Below are 26,715 nucleotides of genomic sequence, written 5' to 3' on the forward strand. Positions count from 1 at the left end.
CCGAAATGACTCATCCAGCAGGGAGTATGGTGGAAAGCGCCAGGTGAAAGGGGGTATCCTCGGTTGTGGAGTGTTCAGGACTAACAGTATGGGGGAGTGGTCTGATAGTGTCCGCGGGAGCACCCTGCAGTCTCTCACCTTGTGCAGCAGGGGAAGTGCCGTCAGCCAGTAATCGATCCTGGTATGGATGTTGTGATACGCAGAGTAGTGTGTGAAACCCCCCCGCTCGCTGTGCCTCTCCCTCCAGACGTCTACCAGTCCCAGTCTCACCATTTCCGCTTGCATTCTCTGCGCAGCCGCTGCCGGACGCCTGAGGGGTCCCCCCGACCTATCCAGTTCTGGGTTAAAAGTGAAGTTGAAATCCCCCCCCAGATCATGCTACCTGCGGGCCAGTCGACACAGTGTCCCGCTACTGCTGTATAAAAGTCAGGGGTGTCATAGTTCGGGCCGTACACATTCATGACCAGGAGATTATGTCCCTTACCCGTACATTTGCTCAGCACGAATCGACCCTCCGGGTCCGCCTTCAGCAGTGTGAGGGATAGCTTGGATTTAGGGTTTACCCACGTAAGGACACCCCTGGCGTGTGATGTGAAGCCAGCATATGTGGCGTGACCCTGGAGGTCTCTATGTGTGTGCATTCTACTGGTATTGGGTAGGTGTGTCTCCTGTAGCAGGGCCAGGTCTACGTGATGTCTTTGGAGATAGTGCAGTACCTTACGGAGTTTCCGATAATCATTCAACCCCCGAACGTTCCAAGTCAGTGCCGTAAGGGTTCCAGTTTCATTCAGCGACCCGCCGGGTAGTGTGTCAGCCATAGAGAGAGTAACAACATCTGATGATTACCAACAGTACCTGTCGCGCCCTCCGGCGTGTGCCACCACCTCCAGGCCCCTCCAAGATACATAACTGTGTGGAACACATTGTGGACCCCCCCCCCCAAACATTCCCAAACTCAGAAAAAATACCCCAACCCTCCTCCCACAGCTCACCAACCCCAACCTGGTGCGACCGAGATCCTCACGTCCCTCCCCCCCACCCTTCAGCAACCCCATTCAAGAACTCCCCAAACAAGCTCTGTCCGAGCCGTAACAGCTAGAAGCGCCGGGGCAGAGGTAGCCTACTCTCTACTTCTGTCGTGTACCGTCCCTTCCGGACCACCACACTATGAATGTAAGCTGCTTCCGCGGCAGCGCCCCGTTAAAGTAGTCCAGCAAGAAAAAGAATCAAACATTAGGGTCCGGCCCATTGCCCGGGCCCCCGCCCTCCAAACCGCATCTGACCTGTCTCGTGTCCAGCCCCAAGGTGGGGGATCCCGCCCAGGGCAGCATCGTACCGCAGCGTTGTGGGCCCAGGAGCACTATTCCAGAACATTCGGATCACACCCACTCGATGGTGTCCAGTAGATCAAACAGACCCGTAATAAGGGCCAAGCGGGAGTCTGCCTCGTGTCTGGGCGGAGGGGCGTCCTGGATACCCCCCGTGGGAGCAGTTCACCGTTGTGCCCCCGTGCATGCTCTCCTTCTCAGTCCTGTTCCTCCAGGTCCTCGGCGCCAGATTGGTCCGGTGCGAGCGTCTCCGAATTTCCTCTGTTCTCCCTTAACCACACCTTCAGGGATTTTTGCAGTTCCTTGGGGTCCGTGAAAAAGTGCGAGTGGCCCTGTCTGTTGATGCGCAGCCGCGCCGGGTACAGCATAGCATAGTCCAACCCGAGGTCCCGCAACTGTTGTTTGTACGGGAGAAAGCGCCGCCGTTCCTCCTGCACTTTAGTGGTGAAATCAGGGTATAAGGATATGTTCATTCCCTCGTACTGGAGTGAGCCCTTCTCACGGGCCGCTCGGAGCGCTGCGTCCCTGTCCCTGTAGTTCAACAATTTCGCTATCAGCGGTCTAGGGTTTGCGCCTGGTGGAGGTCTTGGTCCGAGGGTACGATGGGCGCGCTCCACGATGAACATCGGGGAAAACGTGTCGTCTCCCAGAAGTGTCTTCAGCAGTTTTTCAACAAAGAGCTCCATCTTACCCGTTTGGGTCGATTCGGCCACTCCCGTTATGCGTATGTTAGAGCGCCTGGAGCGCGCCTCCAAGTCCTCCGACTTCTCCTGGATCACTTGGAGCAGGCGGCCAAATTGCTTTCGATCAGTGTCCCACTCCGTCTGCGCCTCTTCAGCCTCCGTCAGTCTGCGCTCGGCCATATCAAGTCTCTCTGCGTGCTTATCCACTCTCTCCGTCATGCGGTCCATTCGATACGCCAGCGCGTCTATCTTGTTGCCTATGGCCGACATGCCATCCTGTAGGCCCTTCTCCATAGTCGTGAGCATACCTTTTATTTCCGCGCAGAGTGAGGAGCCCGGATCATTGGTAGCCCCCGAAGTCTGGGGGGACGGGGGGTCCGGTCCCTTCTGTCTGCGTTGGTCGAACGACAATTTCGACTGGGTCCTGTCCCCTTTCACCATCTTTGCTGCCCTCCGACGATCTGGGGGCCTCGTGGGCGCAATGAGTGCCTGTCACGATCAGGCCGTGGCCCGTCCCCGCCGTGTGCCAGCCGCTGGGGTGGGTGCAAGGGTCTGCTACCGTGGCCAGGTGGACGCGTCAGGCTCCGCTAGTGGCGCCGGTAGGGCCAGGCTTCCGCTGGGCGTTCGCTCTCTTGACTCAGTGGCACTGCTCGAGTCCCCTGAACAGTTCAGGACAAGCGGAGGGGGGGCTCTCGTCTCGCTCCAGGCCGCTCTGCAGGCCCCTATGCTGGGGGGGGGCTCGATCGTTGGAGGGCCTTGGGTGTTCGTGTGTCGCCGGGATTAGACTGTCGCCATGAGGCGCGCCACCTCCCCCTCAGCTGTGCCGGCGTACCTTCAATCCTCGTGCCTCCAGGAGCCCCCACTAGGTGTCTGACTGGGCACCTCCACGTGGCCGTGCAACTGCGGTGAATCAAAGGGTCCAGCTACGTTGGGACCCGGAAGGGGCCGTGTCGTCAGGTCCGCGTTGCCGCACGTCGGGGCACGCAGCCCGGTCTCGGTGCTCAGGAGAGGTCGGGGATCCAGGCCTGGTCCCGCGTCACCTCGCAGGCGAGGAAAAGTGGTGTTTCCGAGTGCAGATCGCTCCCAAACTCCGGGCGGAGGCGCAGCAGGGGCTGGGTCGGCAATTGCTGCCGTTTTCGGCTGAGTTTCACTGCCGGGTGAGGATAGTTGGCGAATATTCAATGGCGCCGCCGCGGAGCTCTGCTCTTACGCGTCCACCATTGACGCCGGCTAGCTCCGCCCCGCGCACCGCAGACATTTAATAAAAGGTATTTGGTTTGGGGAGCTAATACACCTTAAAAGGTTCTGCAGTAATGATGAGGATTTCACTATATGTAAACATGAGGCCTTAGAAAGATTTAGAGAAAGGGGCTATAGTGAGTCCATATTAACTGAGGCAGATATAAAAATCAACATGAAATCCAGAGATTCTCTTTTATCCAAAGGTAACAACACAGAAAGTCCTGAAAATGCGGAAAGTGTGCCACAACTAATAACTGCCTTTAATAAACAGGAAAGAAAAATCAGGTCTACAATCAGGCGTAATTGGCCCATCATCATGACTGATGGGGTTTTGGCTCCTATTCTTCCTCCTCAACCCACGATTACATACAGGAAGGGCCCTTCCATGACAACTCAAATTGGGAAGACTTATACCAAACGAGCAGTGGCTAAAAAGTAGCTACAGCCAAAGCAAGGGTTTACCAAGGGTTCCTCTTGCAGAGCATGTAGGTTCCGGGTAAATACTCTCACTTATTAAACTCCTTTTAGTTCGGATAACGTTTTGATCAAGGGTAGTTTTGATTGCAAAACGAGTGTGTGGTTTATGTTCTGACGTGCACCAGTGGCCTCAGATATGTGGGAAGCAATAAGCTACAGGTGCACATCAGAATATTGCAGCACTTACGGGCCATCGTAAATAATGATTCTACATACCCAGTTGCCCGTCATTTTAAACTAATGCATAATAACAATCTCAGTTGTCTGAAAGGCTTTGTCATGGCTGCCATACCCAAACCCCGTAGAGGAGGTGATAGGGAAAAGTTGTTGAGGAAGTTAGAATCTAAAATGATATTTTGCACAGTTAAGGGTTTTATAACAGTAATAGTTTATTGTTTCTATTTATATAATTATATACGCAACATGAATTAATTGAATTGTCAATCATGTACCTAGCCCAAGTATATTGATATTTATATTGGTGGGTATTTGGATATGAATTTGGAATTATACCTTTACCTGTGTTTCAATGAAGTTATATCAGTCAATTTTAACTTTAACAAATAAACTATTGGATTTGATTGAAGTTTAACTTCGCAATTTAAGATGTATGCATTTATGCAGTTATATCAAATTCAATGCTTATGAATGGTGAACATTGCGAGTGCTGACTCGATATGCTTGGAAAACAGACTTGTTTCTGCAAACAAATAGAGTGACCAGTATGTGTTCTATGTTATTTATCACGTGGTAACATCACTAACACACTGCAATGCGTATAAAAAATGGTGAACAGCGTTTTTGATTGACTTGTGGGCAAGGGCACAAGGTGCCCAAAATGCGCCAGTTTCAAGGTTTTTAATAAATTAACATCTGCCTCAAATCGTTGGGTTCATATCTCTGTTTGCCTGACAGAAGTGCAGAGAGTCATAGGTGTTTTACATATATATGCCAAGGTGTTTTGAAGAACGAGTGGGTGTAAAAGTGTCTGAATGGATGATTTTGTAGATGCGTGACTGATTGTATAAGTGACTGATTAAGCGTATCTTAGTGAATGTATGTGTTATTAAGTAAACTGTGTAAATGTCTGTATCAGTCTGTCAGTTGGTGTATAAGCAGCAGCATTGGTTAGTGAGTAGCAACTTGACTGTCGATTTGGGTTATTGATTGATTGTCTGAGTATCTGTATAGGTGCCTGAGTGTCTTTGTGAGTGGGTGAGGGGTGAGTGACTCTGTGCATAGATGTGTGAGAGGGTGATTCACTGGGTGTATGGGATCAAAAGTGCATCTGTGAAGGGTTGTATGAATGTGTTTATGAGTGTGTTGGTGAGTGAATGGATATCTCAGTGATATATATGTGAGTAACTACATATGTGAATGGCAGTATATGTGAGTGTGAGAGTATATAAATGCCTATACGTGAGTGATTGTGAGAGTGGCTGTATGGATAAGTGTGGCTTGTATCAATGATTGTATAAGAGAGTAAGTATGTGTTAGTATTTGTATAAATAAGTGAGGTGGTTTGTGTCTAACTTATAGGTGAGTAAATGGGAGTGATTGATTCTTTGCATGATTGAGTAGGTGTGTGAGTATGTCTATGGATGAGTGGCAGTGTGTGAGTGTATGTGTAGGTGTATGAGTGCATATGAGAGTGCTGTATTGATGGGTACCGGCATGTATGAGTTACTGTATGGGTGAATGAATGAATATGTGTGTGTAGACCTATGATACACTGAGTGGGTATGTACTAACTGCCATCGGTCTGTCCATGCTTCAATATTGGTAGTTTGTATTTTAGAGTGGTGTATAAAAAGTTTTATTAGGCTGTGAGGAAGTGCATTAGATTATCATATGGATGGTGTCATCAGTGATGTCATTTGAGATGTCATCAGTGATGTCATCAGTGTTGTCACTGACTATGACATGAGTGATGTAATATGTGACGTCATCAGCTGTGCATTGCGGAGGTGTGAGTTATAGTTAGCTCTACTAACTATAACAGCCAAATTTCTCTATTTGTGTACGAGTGAAATGTCCAACTAACTATAACGTCCGTGAAACCTATGGTTTTTTCAGTGAATTCATAGGTTTTTTAAATGCTAATTTCTAACTATAACGTCCCTGAAAACTATGGTTTTTTTCAGTGAATTTCAATGTTTTTATACGAGAATTTCTAATTTCTCATTATAATGTGCCTCAATACAATGGTATTTCCAGTGAATTTCTAGGGTATTTTAAATGCTAATTTCTAGCTATAACATCCCTATTAAGTCCCTTTGAATCCTGAAGGTCCCTGGTGGCCAAGTGACCCACCAGGTACCTCCAGTAAGTGCCACAGAGCTGCGTTGGAGAGAGGTATTCCTAGGCCACACCCCTTTCTCCACCACACTGCAAACCTGGCTTCTGGTGCACTGCTGCTTGGAAGATGAAGTCCACTTGTGTCCTGAGGTCCTCAGGACACAAGAGGACCTCATTGCCCCACAAGCAGGGCACCAGAAGTAATGACCCCAGTGCAAATTCAGCCGATTTAAAAAAAAAAGGAAAGCTATTAATGGCCCTGGGGGTCCTTGTGGGACCCACTGATCCGGACTCATAGTGTTTGTACCCTCCCCCCCCTTTCTCGTTTTTAACCTCTTTTTCACTGTTTTCTTGTGACTCAGTTCTACTGAGTTATGAGGTGGCTTCCAACACTTCCTGGTTTGGAGTATTGGCAGCCAATCAGAGTGATGCTCGCAAAGCCTCCTCGGTGTTCAGATTTCAATAGTTTTCTTTTGAAATTTCTCAGGAACTACTGAACGGATTTACATAATGTAACAAAAAGGGCGCAGTCTAAACCAAGACCTACCTTTTTGCCACACTTGGTGTAATTCTGTTCAGCAGTTCGGGCTGTAGCCTGTAATAAATGGAAATTAACAATGAAAAAACGTGCTTTGGGACTCCCCTTTTCAGATCCTGTTTGACGAATCACCCCGAAACTTTCAACACACAAACTGAGCCCTGTTTTTGGGAAAATTTCACGAAGATTGGTCAAAAGGCGCCAAAGATATTGGCAAATCAAAAAACGCTTTACCTATGGGAACTAGGTCCTAACTATAACTACTTCTTGCAACAGCCAGTAAAAAATTTAGAGATATAGATATATACATATAGATGTATATGGATATAAAGATATGGATATACATGGAGAGAGAGACAGAGAGAGAAGAGATACAAAGATAAATAGATAGATAGATAGTTAAATAGATAGATAGATAGATATATAGATAGATAGATAGATAGATAGATAGATAGATAGATAGATAGATAGATAGATAGATAGAATCTAGATAGATAGATAGATAGATAGATAGATAGATAGATAGATAGAGCGATAGCTAGATAGAGATAGATAGATAGATAGATAGATAGATAGATAGATAGATAGATAGATAGATAGATAGATAGATAGATAGATAGATAGATAGAGCGATAGCTAGATAGAGCGATAGCTAGATAGAGATAGATAGATAGATAGATAGATAGATAGATAGATAGATAGATAGATAGATAGATCGTGAGATAGATTGATGTACTTGATATTGATGAGTACAATACTGCTTCAGCATATTATGTACATAATACATTTAAAATGTAATAATGTGAACGTTTTCTGAGAGCTAAATGTTTATATAGTAATTTTTAATGTTAACAATGTACGTATTCTTAAATATATTTCAGCATAAACAAAGTAAGTACATGTTAACCCTTTCGGAGCGTTGGACTGCCCCTGGCCATCCGTAGTCATGGTTGTGTGTGCGGAGGGTGGCCAGGAGCTGCCCCAACCACGCCCACCCTATATTTCACCCGCACCGCAGCAAAATTCGCTCCACGGTAAACGGGTTAAGGATATTTTGTATAATTTAGATTTTCTTAAAATTATACAAATATTTTTCTATTCAGTACAAAGTATTTTCCATCTTTTTTTATTTGAATTTGTCCGCCATTTCTTACAGTATACTATAGTCTTTTCTCCATTTCTTTATATTTCGTTTCTTCAGGTATTTTAAGACTGAATGAAATTAAAGATCTGGTATTTGTACTAATTCAGCAATAGGTATGTGAGTGTGTATGTCAGTGGTATATATCTATATATAGATGTATATAGATATACAGATATGGATATACATAGAGAGAGAGACAGAGAGAGAGAGAGATACAAAGATAGATAGATAGATAGATAGATAGATAGATAGATAGATAGATAGATAGATAGATAGATAGATAGATAGAGAGATAGAGAGATAGATAGACCGATGTACTTGATATTGATTAATACAATACTGCTTCAGCACATTATGTACATAATACATTTAAAATGTAATAATGTGAAAGTTTTCTGAGAGCTAAATGTTTATATAGTATTTTTTAATGTTAACAATGTACATATTCTTAAACAGATTTCAGCATAAACAAAGTAAATACATGTTAACCCTTTCAGTGCGTTGGACGGCCCCTGGCTGTCCGAAGTCACGGTGGGTGTGTACGGAGGGTAGCCAGGAGCTTTCCCAACCACGCCCACCCTTTATTTCACCCGCACCGCGGCAAAATTTGCTCCGTGGTAAACGGGTTAAGGACATTTCGTATAATTTAGAATTTCTTAAAAATATACACACATTTTTTTTTCAGTACAAAGTATTTTCTGTCTTTTTGTATGTGAATTTGTCCGCCATTTCTTACAGTATACTATAGTCTTTTTTCCATTTCTTTATATCTCGGCTCTTCAGATATTTTAAGATGAATGAAATTAAAGATCTGGAAAGGGAAGACCACTTGGTCCCCCCGAACGTATGGATGGGTGCCCCGATTCCCGGGAAACCATTGTGGGCGGGGGGCGTGTCCCGGCTGGTATGCCCGAAGCGGCGTAGCGGGAGCACGCCCCTCCCGCCCAGAAGAGGTTGGCCCAGACACCCGCCCAGAAGTCCGTGCACGGATGGGCGTACCTGAGTCGAAGATCGAGTCACCCTTGCGGGTCAAATCGGACGAAGTGATCAAAGTCATGCCTGGCAAGAAAGTGGGAAAGAGCTCCGAGATGGAGAGGATGCTACGCACCTTGGTGAACCAAGTGGCGGTGATGGACCGAAAGTTGGGTAAAGTGGATCAGCTCAGTCGTGGCTTAGCAGCCGTCAGGAAACAGGTGGCAGCCCAAAATGCCCCCTCGGGGCGGCCTAAAAGAGTCATAGGACCGGCCTTGCCGAACGTCGCCCCGGGGGATAAGGGTAAGAAGAAGAAGGGGGGGCAGGTTCCGGTGAAGTCCCAGTCCCAGGGGTAACTCCACCTAGTCCAGGCGCGGACATCCCCGTCGCGCTGGTGGATAGCCCGGTACCAGGACCGGATGGGTGAAGGACTGGGTTCTTTGGACCCAGCGGTGCCAGGGCACAACACCTGAAACCTTCGTGGGTAACCTGCTCCGGCGTACAAGTCACAGAGACACGGGACACTTCCTTCGGCGTCAAAGAGTCAAGGTTTATTTACTGCAGGGAACACAGAAGTCACAAGAAGTACATCGAGTGTAGTTCGGGGAGACTGCTTCAAATTGTATTTGTGGATCGCTCCTTTTATACAGTTTTTACCCATAGGATAACATGATACACAATAGTTTACAACCTGGTTCCCACAAGTCGCTCTCAGAGGGGTCGCTTAGATCACTTTGAAACACACAAGATCCGGAACATAAGTGCGGAAACATTTGGCGGTTCCCAACTGTAAAAACCCATCTTCCCACCATTAGCAAATTCCAATCAGCAGTAAAGTAGATCGAAATAGGAACGAAGACAGGTGCAGAGGAAGACGGAGACAGTAGGGAGATCGGAAAGGGTGTAAAAGGGGAGTGTCGAGAAGCACGAGGTACAGGCATCAAAGGGACGTGCCTAATGAGATGCACGGCTGAGACAATAAGCCCGTGCGGCAAGATGAGCCTCGAGCGGCGCCATCTGCCTTACAGTAGCATCCCCCTCGTCATAAAGACACTTACAAAGAACATGTGTCTTCCGCCATATCTTGGGAGTCCCAGGGTCGCGAAGCGGACAGCGTCCGTTCGCTGGCTACTTGAGGGCAAGAGACAAAATGGATGCCGTATCTAAGATGGAACCCGTGGGTACAGATGACAACCCACATAACAAACGAACGGTTTAAGTTAGCGCAGCGAAACTGCGCACACTTGCTAAACTCGTCATTTGCGGTTCATAGATACTAAACTCGACCATATTCGTGCGAGTTAAAAACACCACTTACAATTGTCACGGAACCTCAGACGCTCCTTTTGCCCTCATGTAGGCAAGCACTAGTCGGAATCATACTCGATATTCATCAGACCATCAAGATGTCGTTGTAGCATAGCTCTGTCCAACCGAGTCCCCTTGGTAACAGATGGTTGTCTCATACACGTTGTAGCACAGAGGCCACATAAGGCAGGACCACACTGCACACAAAGGCAACACGTGAACAGGAACACTACCACAACCCCGATGATCGTCAGAATCTTCCAACCCCAAGTCGACACCAGGCCCCAAAACCAACCAAGTAGCGTCCAATCCCCTACATCCACGTGTATGGATTCGGAGATCTTGTGCAACTTCGAGATGGCTTGATAGACAGTAGGAGCATTATCTGGGATGAAAATGCAACAGCTCGAATGGATCACTTTACATACCCCACCGCGATCTGCTAAGACAACATCTAAAACCATACGGTTTTGTAATGTCATAAGTCTCTCCGCCTGAAGTTCTGTGGTGATATTACCAAGGGCACTGGCAGTAATGTTAGCTGTCGATTCTACCACTCGAGTCAAATGTCTCAGGTTCCTACTATTAACCATAGGTCCCCAAAACGGGAGGAAACCCTTGAAAAAGTCTCCTGCCTCTTGACCGGCAGTATCCTCTTCGCTAATTACGCCTCGTACAACTCTAGTCTTATGGTAATCGGCATCTACAGTAAACGTCGGAGGCAACAGATTTGCAACAAAACATGAGCCCATGAAGTCTGAGGGCAACCATGTATATGCACGATCATGACAGATGAAGTACGTACCCTTGGCAGCCAGAAACACAGGGATCGGGGACATTGACAGAACGTAACTTTCAGTGCAAGCACTTACTCCAAGTGAGGCTTGCGAACCACGACCCACGATACAAAAATTACCAGTGTGGGGTACGACCCAGATCGGAGGCGAGCTTTTAAGTTGCTTTTCATTAATGAACGCAGTATATTCCACTCTATCCGAGGCCCTATAGGCTTGTACCTCTGCCTTAGGGATGAGAAAAGCATCATAGATCTCATCTTCCAAATCCTGTATTATCATCGATACCACCCACTGCCATGAGGTAGGACCCGGTTTGGGGGAACGTTCTGGAGAGGGGTGGAAACCTAGTGCGCTTCGAAGCATTGTTTGGTATGCTCGAGCTGACCCTTGGGAACTATACGGTAACACCAGATATGGAATTCCCTTACCCGTAGTATGTGGCATCAACCCACACACCCAACAATTAGTAGTGTTAACCACTAACTGATGCTGATGGAGGAGCTGGATAAAGGAATTGTTGCGGAATTCTACACGTCTAGCCTGTTCGTGTTCTGGTAACATATGAAAGGAATGAGGAGAAGCAGTAGAAGTAATGTTAGGGTAAGGAGTAGGAGTAGGGGTAGGAAGTAAGAAGTAAGACATAGCGTAATACACCCCACCCGCCAAGAATGCAGAAGCAGTTAAAAACAATACAAACAACTGGGATACAAAACATTTCGTACGACTAAGTTTCTGCAGCTTGACTCTATATGCCTGAGCTCCTTCCAAATCGTTCAGCTTCGAAAATGCCATTTCCCTACGACCGTCCGCAACGTTTCTTGACGCACTTCGTTCTGTGCAGCAATGGTCAATTCCCAGGAGTTCCTAGGAACCGACGGTCTTTAACCTAGCGTCAAGACCTACTGTCCAGAAGGAAGTACGCGCGCGGCCCTACGGCCCTCAATACACAATATGTATATATTAGCACAATAATTCAGCTGTGGGAGGAAAAAGATACAAGGAAGAAGCTTGATATATATATATATAAAACAATTTTCAATGATACGAATGTTCAAAGTTGATCATGGGAAACGAAGATATTGCAGTTATCAATTTCAGCAAAGCAAGCAAATTTTTATTTGTCCTTAGTGTGAGAACGCAAAGAATATCGATGTTTCCCGGGACGTGTCTGCTCGTCAAATAAAGGATCCGTTGAAGAGACAGCGTCCTGCTGATCAGTTCGTTGGTCTGGTCTTGAGTCTCTTGCTGACAAATGTTCAACAGTGGCTTTCTGCTGCGCTGAGGGTTCTCCAACAAGCTGTGCGTCGCTAAAAGGTACAAACGCCGGCAATGTTTCTGTTTCTGTTGACGCAATGCCTTTCCTTACCCACGGGTCTGCCGACAAAGGAATAGGGACTCGCTTACAATGGGTAGCATGTACCCAATTTTTCCGCCCCTCAAGACGAACGGCAGTCCTCGTGGCCAAAAGCACCTGGTGAGGTCCAACAAAGCGGGGGTCCAGATTCTTCTTGCGCGAAAAATTTCGGGTGACAACCCAATCACCAGGCTGGAGCTGGTGGCCTGGACCCTCCGTCTGCGTCGGCAAGGCGTCGTAAACCTGTTGATGAATTAACCTCAGTTTAGCAGTCAAGTCATGTAAGTAGTCAATCAACATCGGGTACTCAAGATCAACGAATATTCCTGGCCTAGGAACCCCCCACACATTCGCAGGACGGCCGAACACTATTTCATAGGGACTGAGCCCTATTCGGGAGTGTACAGTCGCCCTAGTTGACAGTAATGCTAGAGGCAAAGCATCAGGCCACGAAAGTCCAGTCGTAGCTTGAATCTTCGCTAATTTTAGTTTAAGGGTGCCATTGTACCCTTCAACCAATCCAGCTGACTGGGGATGATTGGCGCTATGGAATTTCTGATTTATTCCAAGGCCCTTACACACACTCTTCATCACACTTCCAACAAACTCACTTCCGTTATCTGACCACACGACTCTAGGCATTCCGTACCGAGGAAAGTATTCCTTCAGTAGGATTTTCGCAGTAGACAAAGCAGTATTATCTTTGAGGGGATAGGCCTCGATCCATCGGGAGAATGCGCAAACCACAACCAAAACGTATTTCAGGTTATTGCATCGCTCCATATGGATGAAGTCCAATTGGATCACCTCAAAGGGATACGAAGGAGGAGCAAAACTGCCAGGGGGAGTTGGGGTTCCTTTGCCAGGATTGTACATTATACACACCATACAACTCTTCACCAAACGTTCAGCACACTTAGTAATTCCATCATTCTTCCACACATCAGCCAACAACTTGCAAATACCTTTCGCGCTAATATGTGCTAACCCATGTGCCATTTGCACAACGGCCAGTACATACGCATCAGGCAACATCCATCTTTTCTGATCTGACAAATCAATCCAGCAACCATTCACATCCAACCTTCCCGTACTTTCTTTCCACTTCATCTTTTCAGTGTCGGTGGCCTCATTCTGAATTGCTTTCACACTCTCTATAGTATTCTCACACACACTTGATTCTGTAGGCCACCTAACCGAATTCGTCACATACATTCGAGTGCTAAGGTTCCGGGCAGTCTCCTTAGCAATCTCATCTGCAAACGCATTACCACGACCAACATCATCCGTCACTTTACGATGCGCACTACATTTAACGATTGCAACTTGAGCAGGCAAAGTCAATGCATCCAAAAGATCGTTCACAAGCTGGCCATGCTGTATTTTCGTGCCATGTGACGTCAAGAAACCACGTTCTCGCCACAATCGTCCGAAACTATGCGCTACACCGAAAGCATACTGACTATCGGTGTACACATTCACACGTTTACCTTTTGCTAATACACATGCTCTAGTAAGAGCGATCAGCTCTGCAGCTTGGGCAGAATTCTGATTCAATCTCGCAGTCTCAACAACAGTATTCAATGTCACCACAGCATAAGCAGTAGTCACATCACCATTCGGCAATTTAAAACATGACCCATCCACATACAGGATGCCATCCGGGTCTTCCAATGGGGTGTTTTTAAGGTCCACACGACCTTTTGTTTCCTCCTCTGTCCGCAAGTAACAGTCATGTTCTGTTACTGCATCTGACTCTGCACTAATTGGTAACAAAGTTGCCGGATTTAGGACATTACAACGTGTTATCTGAATGTGGCTTGCCAAGAGCGTCAATTCGTACCCAGATAACCTCGCACTCGTCAAGTGCTGAGTTTTCGTACGGTTCAAAAGAGTATCGACTGCATGCGGAACCATCACCGTAAGCATATTATCCATGACCAATCCTGCTGATTGTCGGATGGAGACCGCAGCTGCCGCAGTTGCTCTCAAACAACTCGGCAATGCTCTAGCTACTGGGTCTAAGGTCGAGGAAAAATATGCACATGGACGTTGCTTACCACCAAAAGGTTGCGTTAAGACGCTTAAAGCACAACCTTCCCTCTCGTGAACATATAACGTGAACGGTTTACTGTAATCAGGGGTACCTAACACAGGAGCCGAACACAATGAATCACGTAATTCAGAAAAACTTTTCTGACATTCTTCCGTCCATGGTAAAGGAGTCGAAACATCCTTGCACGTAAGAGCCACCAATGGTTTCGCTAGCAATGAAAAATTAGGAATCCACTGCCTGCAGTACGATGTGATACCTAGAAAGGCACGCACATCTCTTTGGGTTTGTGGCACAGCCATGCGCGCAATCGCTGCAATTCTCTCTGGGGTCAATCTCCTTCCCTCCTTTGACAATAAGTGACCTAGGTAGGTTACTTCTTGACAACAATATTGGAGTTTAGAAGGTGACACCTTGTGATTTAACTCACAGAGATGTTGCAGCAACGACACTGTAGCAATTTTGCAAATGTCCTGAGTATCAGCAGCCACCAATAAGTCGTCGACGTATTGGATTAAAGCCGCACCAACCGGCAACCTAAACGCATCTAGTTGACCCTTCAAAGCTTGACTGTAAATCGATGGACTTTCACAGTAGCCCTGAGGAGCGCGTTTGAACCGGAAGCTACGTCCACCAAGAGAGAAACCGAAAAGGTCCCTGCTCTCTTCGGCAATCGGGATGCTGAAAAACGCATTTTTCAAATCAATCACCGAAAACCATGAAGCTGTAGCTGGAATCAGAGTCAGTAGCGCCGTAATGTCAGGCACAACAGGGAATTGAGGAACCACAATTTTATTCACCTCCCGTAAATCGATAACAAAACGATAAACAGGCGGTTTGGTAGGATCAGTACGTTTAAGAATGGGCAGTACAGGACTATTGCACACGTTTCCCCGAGTTTCTTCAATGACATCTTTCTCGATCAAATCATAGATGATCGCTAACAAAGCTCGTTCACCATCAAGGGAGATACGATATTGGGGAATACGTGGCAATCGCACATTCGATTTCAACTGAACAACATAAGGGGAGATATCAAGTAGGCCCACGTCATTTGGACCCGTCGCCCACAAAGATGCAGGAAGAGAACTCAATTCCGGTGGAAGCTTATCGAGGGACAAGTACATGGGAGAGACTACCCTCTCTCCTAACGTAAGCTTTACACCCGCAGGAGAACAATACAAAGTCGCATACAAGCGTTTAAGCAAATCCAGACCCAAAAGATTTTCCCCACAACCAGTAGACAAAATCAATGGAGCTTCGAGCTCACGTGGCCCAATTTTAAGGGGCAAAGGGCGCGAAACTGGATTGCTAACGGGGGCGCCAGAGAATCCAACGGATACATTTGTGAAGCCAGACAAAGGTGCGCCAGGGAGTTTCGAATGCATGATAGAACTTTTCGCTGCACCAGTGTCCAACAGAAAAGGCTCAACGACGCCCGATGTAGCAACTGCGACGTAAGGCCCTCTCTGATCAACCGGAACTGATACCACTCCCTCTCCTTGTCTTCGGCTGTCCTAGTAATTACTATCGTCAGTTCCCTGATCGACGTAATAATCGTCTACATTGTACTGCGCAGATCGTCCTTGCGATGATCCACGTTGATCGAAACAATTATTAGAATTTGACGAGTCATCAGAACGGTCGTTCTGAGCACCACGACCTCTACCACGTGGTGCATTCTGTGAACCACCACGACCTCCTCTAGACGAATTACCACCACTACGGTCATTTAAAGCAGGACAATTGAATTTAATGTGTCCCTCCTGTCTACAATAAGCACATTGATTGTACCCTAATGAAGATCTCTGAAAAGATGAATCATTACGCGGCTGCGATCGATTCGATTGCGACTGCGATCTATTCTGCTGAGGCGCATTCTGATTAGAACGCGGCGGATATGCTTGTTGTAACAACACTTTAGTTTTCAGCTCTTTCGTCTTTTTATCGGCACGGTCATTTTCCTCTTTTTCTCTATTTTCGTAATATTGTGCCGTAGCCAATATCTGAGCTGAGGTAGAAACGGCCCATGAACTTTCTGAATTTTTCAATTTATGGCTCAAGTCGGGCAATAAGTTCGATACGAATTTATCCACAAACAACCTCTGTCCACCCTCAGTACCCATATCCTGCCCACTATGATCGACGAATGTTTCCTCGAACCTCGTAAAGAAGTCTGAAACACTCTCATCTTTCTTCTGCTTACAGGCTGACAACTTGTCCCAATTTACCCTCATAGCTGGCATAAGCGTTTTCATTAATGTAATGATTCGCTGGGGAAGAAGTTCAATCAACTGATCGGGTTTAGTAGCAGCCACTTGTCCAGCGTCTGCCGCTGTAATGGCAGCCCAATCACCACCTAATTCATTCGCGTGATCTTGGTGACGAATCTTGGCCCATACCGGTTGCGGTACGACATTGCCAAACAACATGTCGATATCGGCCAGATTCATTATCGTAGCGTCTACGAGCTGCGATAATTCTTTGTAATACCCCGCAGGATTTTTGCGAGGATCAGGCAAAGTTTGTTTCACCTGAAGCACTTCCGATCGTTTCCAAGGGAGGTGTATCCACACTCTCTGGAAATGTGCTGGTATTGGAGCATTAGCATTAGTATTATCAGCGGATACCCAAACTGGCGGAACTTCACGCATAGGATATTGGCCAGACCCATCTCGTTGTTCAATGTCCTCAACGAACAATGCATGAGGAATAGGAGCGGGACGAAGAGATAGCAACCGCTCAATAGCACGTCGGACATTAGTGTCGACTATCAGTCCAGTTGCGAACTGAAGCCGGAGTTCAGACAGGGCGGTCAGCACCTCGTCAGGCGCATTGGCCGCTATCTGATCATGTAAGAACTTGCACATTTCATCAAACACATATCTCTGAGTAGGTATGTTGAATTGATCAAACGTTTCGAGGACAACACGAGGTGGATTTCTAACAGGGTTTATCATCCAACCCATCGCCATATTGTATAGCGCAACACGTTCTCTATTACCAGGAAGCTGGCTACGTCTCTGTGGACCATCAGAACCTGCAGACCCAAAAACAGGTCCGAGCGACTGAAAGAAGTTTGTCGCAAGGGGAGAATCACGATTACGAGTAGAGGGAGAAGAGTAAGACACAGGACTAACAAGAGAAGGAGTAGAGACGTTAGCAGCAACAGGGGTTAACAACACAGGAGTAGTAGCGGGAACAGTAGCGGGAACAGGAGTATGTGGAAGCGGAGGAGCAGTAGGAATAGAAAGAGGCAAAGGAGCAGGAACAGTCGGAAGAGCAAGTGCAGGTTGAGGAACTGGTGGAACAGGTACGGCAGGGACCACAGGAGCTGCGGTACCCTGTACGTACGGAGGTGGCGACTTCATAAGATAGGACATTAAAGAATCCTCAACTGCCTCTTCCTTCTTATCCGACTCCGTAGGCAAAACAGGATAGCATTTGTCTATGGACATACGCTGTAATCTCTCAAACACTTCCTTATCCTTATCCTCCTTATCACGCTGAAACTGCTCAGCTTTCTTCACTATAGTAGCAACAGTATCTCGCTGACTACGTTTATTTTGTCTGATCTCTTTCTGTCGGGCTTCTTTGCGCCAGAACCGAAAGGCATCAAACATGGCCGGCCTTGATTTACGTTCGAACAACTTTATTTCCAAATTATCTAAGATCGACGCTTCGAAGCTACCGTGAGGTGGCCAACGAAGATCGCCGTCTTTCTTTGTATATTTGATCCAGTAATCGTTAAAAGCAATCGGGCCTAGCCCATGTTTGCTATATAAGTCATATGTAGGAGTTCCAACCGGAGGTATCGGACACGAGTCCTCCAGCAGGGAATCCGCACCACAAGGTCTAAAGCAACTGAACAAAGTACTGCGACCAGGCATCTTGCACACTAGCCGAGTTTCACAAACTTCAAGGGTTACGGGATTTCGGGATTTACCAAGTCCCAGCAAAGAACTAAACCCTCGGTCTTTGGCGGCTGCAGTCGTCAAACAAATACAACAACAACAAAGTACGCTAGCAAAGTGTCACCGACAAAAACACTCACACAGCGTGTACAACAAAGACACCCGCTAAAGTGTCTACAACAAAAACACTCGCTAAAGTGTTTACAACAAAGACACTCGCTAAAGTGTCTACAACCAAGAACTCTGGGAGCGACCCACAAATACTTAACTCAAAGATCAATGGCGTCCTCAGGAAGGCCCGTCAATCGTCTCGCTATACCAAGGTCTACGCCAGGCGCCAAAACAGGTCTACAGTCAGGGCAGCAGTCCGTCGCAGCCGTTAGGAGGCGGGAATCTTCGCGGGAAAAGTCTTCGGGCCACTTATTTCGACAACAGGATCGATGAAGCGGGGTGCACCTTCCCTCGGAGATTTCACACGAAGTTCCTCACGATCGTCGGGCTTGGACCGGTACCACTGATGCAGCCCCACGTTGGGCGCCAACTGAAGGACTGGGTTCTTTGGACCCAGCGGTGCCAGGGCACAACACCTGAAACCTTCGTGGGTAACCTGCTCCGGCGTACAAGTCACAGAGACACGGGACACTTCCTTCGGCGTCAAAGAGTCAAGGTTTATTTACTGCAGGGAACACAGAAGTCACAAGAAGTACATCGAGTGTAGTTCGGGGAGACTGCTTCAAATTGTATTTGTGGATCGCTCCTTTTATACAGTTTTTACCCATAGGATAACATGATACACAATAGTTTACAACCTGGTTCCCACAAGTCGCTCTCAGAGGGGTCGCTTAGATCACTTTGAAACACACAAGATCCGGAACATAAGTGCGGAAACATTTGGCGGTTCCCAACTGTAAAAACCCATCTTCCCACCATTAGCAAATTCCAATCAGCAGTAAAGTAGATCGAAATAGGAACGAAGACAGGTGCAGAGGAAGACGGAGACAGTAGGGAGATCGGAAAGGGTGTAAAAGGGGAGTGTCGAGAAGCACGAGGTACAGGCATCAAAGGGACGTGCCTAATGAGATGCACGGCTGAGACAATAAGCCCGTGCGGCAAGATGAGCCTCGAGCGGCGCCATCTGCCTTACAGTAGCATCCCCCTCGTCATAAAGACACTTACAAAGAACATGTGTCTTCCGCCATATCTTGGGAGTCCCAGGGTCGCGAAGCGGACAGCGTCCGTTCGCTGGCTACTTGAGGGCAAGAGACAAAATGGATGCCGTATCTAAGATGGAACCCGTGGGTACAGATGACAACCCACATAACAAACGAACGGTTTAAGTTAGCGCAGCGAAACTGCGCACACTTGCTAAACTCGTCATTTGCGGTTCATAGATACTAAACTCGACCATATTCGTGCGAGTTAAAAACACCACTTACAATTGTCACGGAACCTCATGGGGGTTCGCCAATTCCCGTGGTGATCACGCCAATGGGGGATGACCAAATGCCCCCTGAACTAGCACTTCAGTTAGCGGCAGTATTACCATGGCTAAAGAAGGGAGCAGGGGGATCAGTGGCTGCGGGAGACCCGGCTGAAGATGCCAGAATAATTCTTGAGCAGTTGCGGCAGTCAAGGGACGCCGGGATGGCGAATGTACCTTCTATTCCCCCGCAGGTGGTGATGGGGGTCACGACTGACGGTCGGGTGAAGACAATGGACACGGCTGGGAAGACGGCTGAAGCCGGTAAGAGAGCGTTGCCATTGGTGGGGGAGGGTCCAGTACCTTTAAGGCGGGAAAGTTTATCGCAACACATTCCCATGGCTACAAAAGAGATGGTGTGGGGAGATAAGTATATTAACATGTTTTCACTTTTGACTGACCATCGTGAGTTAGAATATGCAAAGACCCAGAAAGATCTATGGCACCCCAGCGTATGGCGGGCCAAGATGGCGGAATTCAGGGTCGATGAGACGATGGTGAACTGGGTCAGGGCCTTTTCTATTTTTACGGCAATTATTGGGGAGCGTAAACCAGAAGTGTTGACTGACTTAGCATGTTATCAGAACAGGATCATAAATTTCCATGCAATGTACGGGGGAAATAAATGGAAGGGTTACGATGTTACCTTTAGAAAAGAGAAGGAGTTTAACGAGGCCTTGACATGGGATTGTTTGGATACAGTTGCATGGCATGCTCAGCTCTTGCCGGGACCGGAGGGGACGTCGGTACCAAGCACGAATGGCTCTGGGGCATACCATCAGAAACCGTCGCAGCCCTTTCGGGCGAGCGCCGGGGGGGATCCCCATCCCAGGTCTGGCGGGAATGGAGGCAAGCGGGGGGTTTGTTGGGGATTCAACAAAGGAACCTGTACCAGGCCTCAAGGAACGTGTAGATTCCGGCATGCTTGTTCGGGCTGTGGGAATTCCTCACACCCGGAAACCAGTTGCCGATCCAAGACCAATGGTGCGGGAGGAAAGGGGGGATCCAAGCAGGATTGATGCGGTGCCTCGGAAGCAAACATCTTCGCCCGTTGATATCTTGGCTTTGACCCCTGGCTGAACCGATACCCAGATCATGCGTCCGCCGGGACTTTGAGGAATGGCTTTCTATATGGCTTCAAGATCCCGGCGGGCAATTTTCGGGGGAGCCCCTCTTGTAAGAACCAGCTGTCTATTCAGCACAACCCGGCGGTGGCCGCCAGAAAGATAGCGAAAGAAGTTAGCTTGGGGCGAGTAGCAGGTCCATTTGTCTGCCCGCCAGTTGCGGAATTTGTGTGTTCTCCTTTAGGAGTGGTTCCGAAGAAAGACCCGGGGGAGTATAGACTCATCCACAATCTATCGGCCCCAAGAGGGGTCTCGGTAAATGAGGCTATTGACCCCGAGGTATGCTCAGTGACATATGCATCGTTCGATGACGCAGTTGTTCTGTTGAATCGCCTGGGCCCCGGTGCATTGTTAGCGAAATCAGACATTGAAACTGCATTCAGGTTACTCCCGGTACACCCTCAGGACCAGCGCCTGCTGGGATTCACGTTTCAAGGGAAAAATTACATGGATAAAGGTATGCCTCAAAAACTACCGCCCCATCTCGCTTCTTCCATTCCTGGCCAAAGTCATTGAGAAAGCTGTCAACAACCAGCTCGCCGCCTTCATCAAAGCCAACAAATCCCTCGACTCATCACAGTCCGGCTTCCGAGCCAAACACAGCACTGAAACCGCCCTCATCGCAGCAACAGACGACACTCGAACTCTACTGGACAATGGAGACACAGTCGCCCTCATCCTCCTCGACCTCTCCGCTGCCTTCGACACAGTCTGTCACAGCACCCTTCTACAGCGCCTCAGAGACATAGGAATCCAAGGAAAAGCACTGGAATGGATCACCTCGTTCCTCACCGGAAGAAAACAGAGAGTCCGCCTCCCACCATTCAAGTCAGAGGCCTCTGAAGTCATCTGCGGCGTACCACAAGGATCTTCACTCAGCCCCACCCTCTTCAACGTATACATGAGCCCCCTTGCGGCCATCGCTCGCCAACACAATCTCAACATCATCTCCTACGCGGATGACACTCAACTGATCCTATCACTCACCAAAGACCCTAACACCGCCAAAACCAACTTACACGAAGGAATGAAAGAAGTAGCCGAGTGGATGAAGCACAGCCGTCTGAAACTGAACTCAGACAAAACAGAAGTCCTCATCTTAGGCACCTCCCCCTCCGCCTGGGATGACTCTTGGTGGCCAGAAGCCCTTGGAAAAGCCCCCATCCCGACGGACCACGCACGGAACCTGGGCGTCATCCTGGACTCCTCACTCTCGATGACCAGACAAGTCAACGCCGTTTCATCATCTTGCTTCAACATTCTTCGCATGCTCAAAAAACATTTCACTGGATCCCGACCGAAACTAGAAAAACGGTCACCCACGCACTGGTCACGAGCCGCCTGGACTACGGAAACACACTATACGCCGGTACCACCGCAAAACTCCAGAAAAAACTCCAACGCATCCAGAACGCTTCAGCCAGGCTCATACTAGACATCCCGCGTAAAGTACACATCTCTGGTCATCTGAAAAACCTCCACTGGCTCCCCGTAAATAAGAGGATTACTTTCCGCCTCCTAACCCACGCACACAAAGCACTTTACGAACTTGGGCCCGAATGCCTCAACACACGATTGTCCTTCTACACCCCCTCCCGTCAGCTGCGATCCTCCAACCAAGCCCTTGCCACTGTACCTCGCATCAACAAAACCACCATGGGAGGTAGATCCTTCTCCTACCTGGCAGCTAAAACCTGGAACTCACTTCCCACTCACCTTCGCCTTACTAAGAACCACCTAGCATTCAGAAAGCAACTTAAAACCTGGATATTCGACAAGTAACTCCCCACCCTTCCTCCAGCGCCTTGAGACCCTATGGGTATGTAGCGCGCTATATAAATCTCTTGACTTGACTTGACTTGACTTGTTCAATTTCATGTGCCTATTTTGAAATGTTTAGCTCCTTTTTGGAATGGGCGTTCACCGAGGCCACAGGGCATAGACAGGTGATGCACTATTTGGATGATTTCCTTTTACTGGGCCCGGCGGGCACTCTGGACTGTGCACAAGCGCTGCAGGACTTCGGCACACTCATGCGGGATTTTGGGGTCCCATTGGCGCCAGGTAAGACGGTGGGGCCATCTACCTCACTGGAGTTTCTGGGGATTGAACTAGACTCGGTGGAGGGGTGTTTCCGTCTGCCGGTTGAGAAGGTGGCCAAGTTCAGGGCTTCCTTGGTACGATGTCTCCAAAAAGAAAAGGTGACCCTACAGAAGTTGCAACAGACAGTGGGTCAGCTTAATTTTGCCTTAAGAGTGATGCCGATGGCACGCCCTTTCTCACGTTCCATAGCACAGGGTATGGTTGGCCTTAAGGAAGGACACCACCGCACTAGACTGTCGGCAGAGGTTCGCCAGGACATGCGCATTTGGTTGGCATTCCTGGCAGATTTCAACGGTCGAGTGGTGTGGAACAAACCCCCAGCCTCGTCAGATGAACTGGGATTGTGGACCGACTCGGCGGGGAGCGTGGGATGTGGCGCAATCTTTGGAAACCGGTGGTCGGCACAAACATGGCCGGCGTGGTGGCACTCAAGCGGCCTAACAGGTAACATTGGATTCTTGGAGCTATTCCCCATTTGGGTGGCTCTGATGGCATGGCCGGAAGACTTTAGGGACCGCTCAGTGGTGTTTTGGTCAGACAACATGACAGTGGTCGAGTGCATTAATCACCAGGCTGCACGCTGCAAGTGGATCTTAAGACTGTTGAAAGAAATTGTATTGCGATGCATGAGATTGAATGTACAATTCAGGGCAAGGCATGTGCCGGGTGTACTGAATAATGTAGCTGATGCACTCTCTCGTTCACACATGCAGGCTTTCAGGGGTTATCTACCCACAGCGGAACTAGTGGCGGAACCTTTTCCCGAAGCACTATGGCAGATCGGTGCCCCGGACTACAAGACCTTGTGGCAGCCAGTTTAGCGCCCAGGACGAGGAAAGCTTATGAAGGAGCGTTCCGTTCATACTGCGCCTTTTTAGGGCCGGTAGGGGAGCATAGCTGGGGGCGGGAAGAGTCCTTGCTCCGGTTTCTTGTGGCACTTCATAAAGAAGGCCGATCGGCAGCGACCGCCAACAGGTATAGGGCTGCCATATCATTCATGGCACAGTTCCATGGAATACGGGACCCGATGGGTTCCTTCTTAGTCAGGAAGGCACTCCGCGGCTGGCAGCGCCTGGAGGGTCGCAGACAGGATAAAAGGCACCCGATTGGGTTAGACAGATTGTCCTTGCTACTAGCGAAACTGGATGAGACATGCTCCTTGCCCAGTGAGGTATTTCTGTTCCGAGCGGCTTTCGCATTGGCATTCCATGGGGCCATGCGGGTAAGTGAACTTGTGGCGAGGAATAAGAAGGATGTGGGGGGAGGTCTATGCAGGGATCACGTCCAAATAAGGGGCAATTCTCTGGTGATCTCGATAGCCAGGTCAAAGACAGACCAGGAGGCTTTGGGGAGTAGTGTGGTGCTGCAGCGCGCCCGGGGGCACCCCGGTTGTCCGGTAAGGTATTTGGAGGTCTACATGGCACAGAGGTTGACAACATGGGGGGGGGCCCTGCTTAGACACAAGGATGGCACCCCGTTGACAAGATTTCAATTTCGGAGGGTGCTGGCAATTACGATTGCAGCGGCGGGCTTGAACCCGTGTGATTTTGGGACCCACTCATTCAGAATAGGGGCCGCTACCGAGGCTACAGCTCGGGGTCTGTGTACAGAGGAAGTGAAACAGTTAGGCCGTTGGTCCTCGAACTGTTTCAAGAGGTATGTGCGAATGCACATGTTGTAAAAGACTGACGAAATGCACTCACGCTTGTTGTCTTTTGTTTGGATTACAGCTTCGCAAGCCTGTAACGCGGGGCGAAAATTGGGATCGGCCCAACACCAGAGGACCAGCGAGAAAGGATCACCGACTGGAGATCAAGTGGTATGGGTCGTGGGCCACTCATACGTGAGGCGTGCTGGGGACATATTCAATAATCAAACAAGAGTGCCTCTCACTTTTCAATTACAGCCAAAAATCAAGGCAGGTTGAAGACGCTATTTGTCATTTTCAACACGGTATTTTTATTTATACCAGTTACTTTTATAGTTTGTTGAATGTTTTGTCGTACACAACATATGATAAGCAGAAAAAGACCTGTACAGAACATCAATTTTAAACAAAGTTTAAATTATTCATTGTGACAAATTGCCAAAATTAAACGTGGACCTGAATGTGGTCAACAGATAGAAACATTAAACATATGTGACAAAGTACATAGTGCAACACATATTTACATCAGTGCAAAATTTGATGAAAGCAAAAAACTAGCAAAAAAAGGGGGAAGATTAGAAAAAAGGAGCGCGAAAATGAATTCGAGACTCTATTTTATCGTCAGCAATGGCTTGAATTTGAATTGTCCTTTTCTAATTCGCCGACGCGTTTCGAATCCAGAGATTAACTGTCAGGATTCTCATCAGGGCATAGTTAATCTATCTGTGAATTTAAGAAAAGGGGAAAGGTTTCAGTGTAATGATTTGACGTGGAGACAACACTCCTTATGCTGTGACAATCAGCTGTGACCTACCGCTTTTAGAAGAAGCTGATTCCAGCAAGGAAATAAAGTGCAGACTTGCAAGTGGGTCCAAGTGTGGAGCGCCTACAATTAAAATGGACGGACATTATAGCACAAACCGGACATTTGAATGCTACCACTTAGAAAATGAATCACCACTAAGCGTACCGTCATTAGTTTCAAAGTCGATCAGTATGGCTGCTTATTAGACGTATTCAAGGCAGGTGACGCGACTCACGCATCTGAGGAATATGGGTTCAGATGTGACCTTCCATGGGAAAGGAGGCCTCTGTTTTGACCAATTTCAGAGCTTTGTGGAGGAACTCTTAGGGCGGCACAGGTCACCGCCATCTGTAATCATAGTACATCTGGGAGGCAATGACTTGGTAAGACTGGGAAGACGGGTGTTAGTAGAGCACATATTGTCAGCAGTCAGTTGGTTGGCCAAGAGGCTCCCGGGGTGTACGATTGCCTGGTCCCACATGATTCCCAGAAGAATTTGGCAGGGGGGGTTTGTCTGTGTCGGCGTTGAACCACTCGGTAAAGAGGGTCAACAACAAGATTGAGAAACTGTTTCGCTCCACTCATTTACAAAGCATTCCCCATAGGTGTATTCGGGGTGATCACTATTATTTGAATGATGGGGTGCACCTGTCCAGGGCTGGGAATGACTTACTCACGGGAGACTTCGTAGCATGGCTAGTGGCATTGAGGAGACATGACCTTTAGGAGGTGTGGGGGGGCCGGATAGTCGGTCAACTATCCGGCCTGTGGCGGTAAGGTCATGATCGGTGAGCATTGATTTCAAGGTCCCTAGGGGGGGTGCCACCCAGTATGGATGGGAGTGCCCAGGGGGAGGCGGCCATTGGCACCTCCCACCGGGGGGCGGCACCCACTACGGATGGGTCGCCCAGGGGGAGACGGCCATAGGCCCCTCCCAGGGGGAGACGCCTATATGCCCCTCCTACGAATTTCCCAGGGGCCGGATATCCGCTCCGGCGGAAGAGAGTGTGGGGAAGGGGGGAGTCCACGCTGTCCTTCTTACGGATACCTCGCATGAGAACTCGGACGACCTTAAGATGGCGTCGCGTGAAAGGGGGCCCCCACGACAAGGGAAGTTACAGTTGGCTGCGAGGGTAAAGTCCTCTGCGCATACGCCACTCACACCGTGAGGGCGGGAATTTGGTAGTAGGGATCTGACACCGGTTAATACCTTGCCATTGGCCCTTAATGCTAGGTTGTACAATTTTATTTTAGAATGTTATGCATTTTCAGGATGCTAGACTCGGCTAGGAAACCTTTGTATTAGAGATTTGTTAAGGTTAGCCAAAAACTTGTCTTCATCAAAATGTAATGGAAGTTAAAATTGTACATGATTCATGAAACGTTTTAATTTAAAGTTTTAAATTTAGTTTCATATTTTATTAAATACCGCCGGGGGGGTAAGGCC

This window comes from Lissotriton vulgaris, chromosome 2_1, assembly GCF_964263255.1.
Source record: "Lissotriton vulgaris chromosome 2_1, aLisVul1.2, whole genome shotgun sequence".
Classification (NCBI taxonomy): Eukaryota; Metazoa; Chordata; class Amphibia; order Caudata; family Salamandridae; genus Lissotriton; species Lissotriton vulgaris.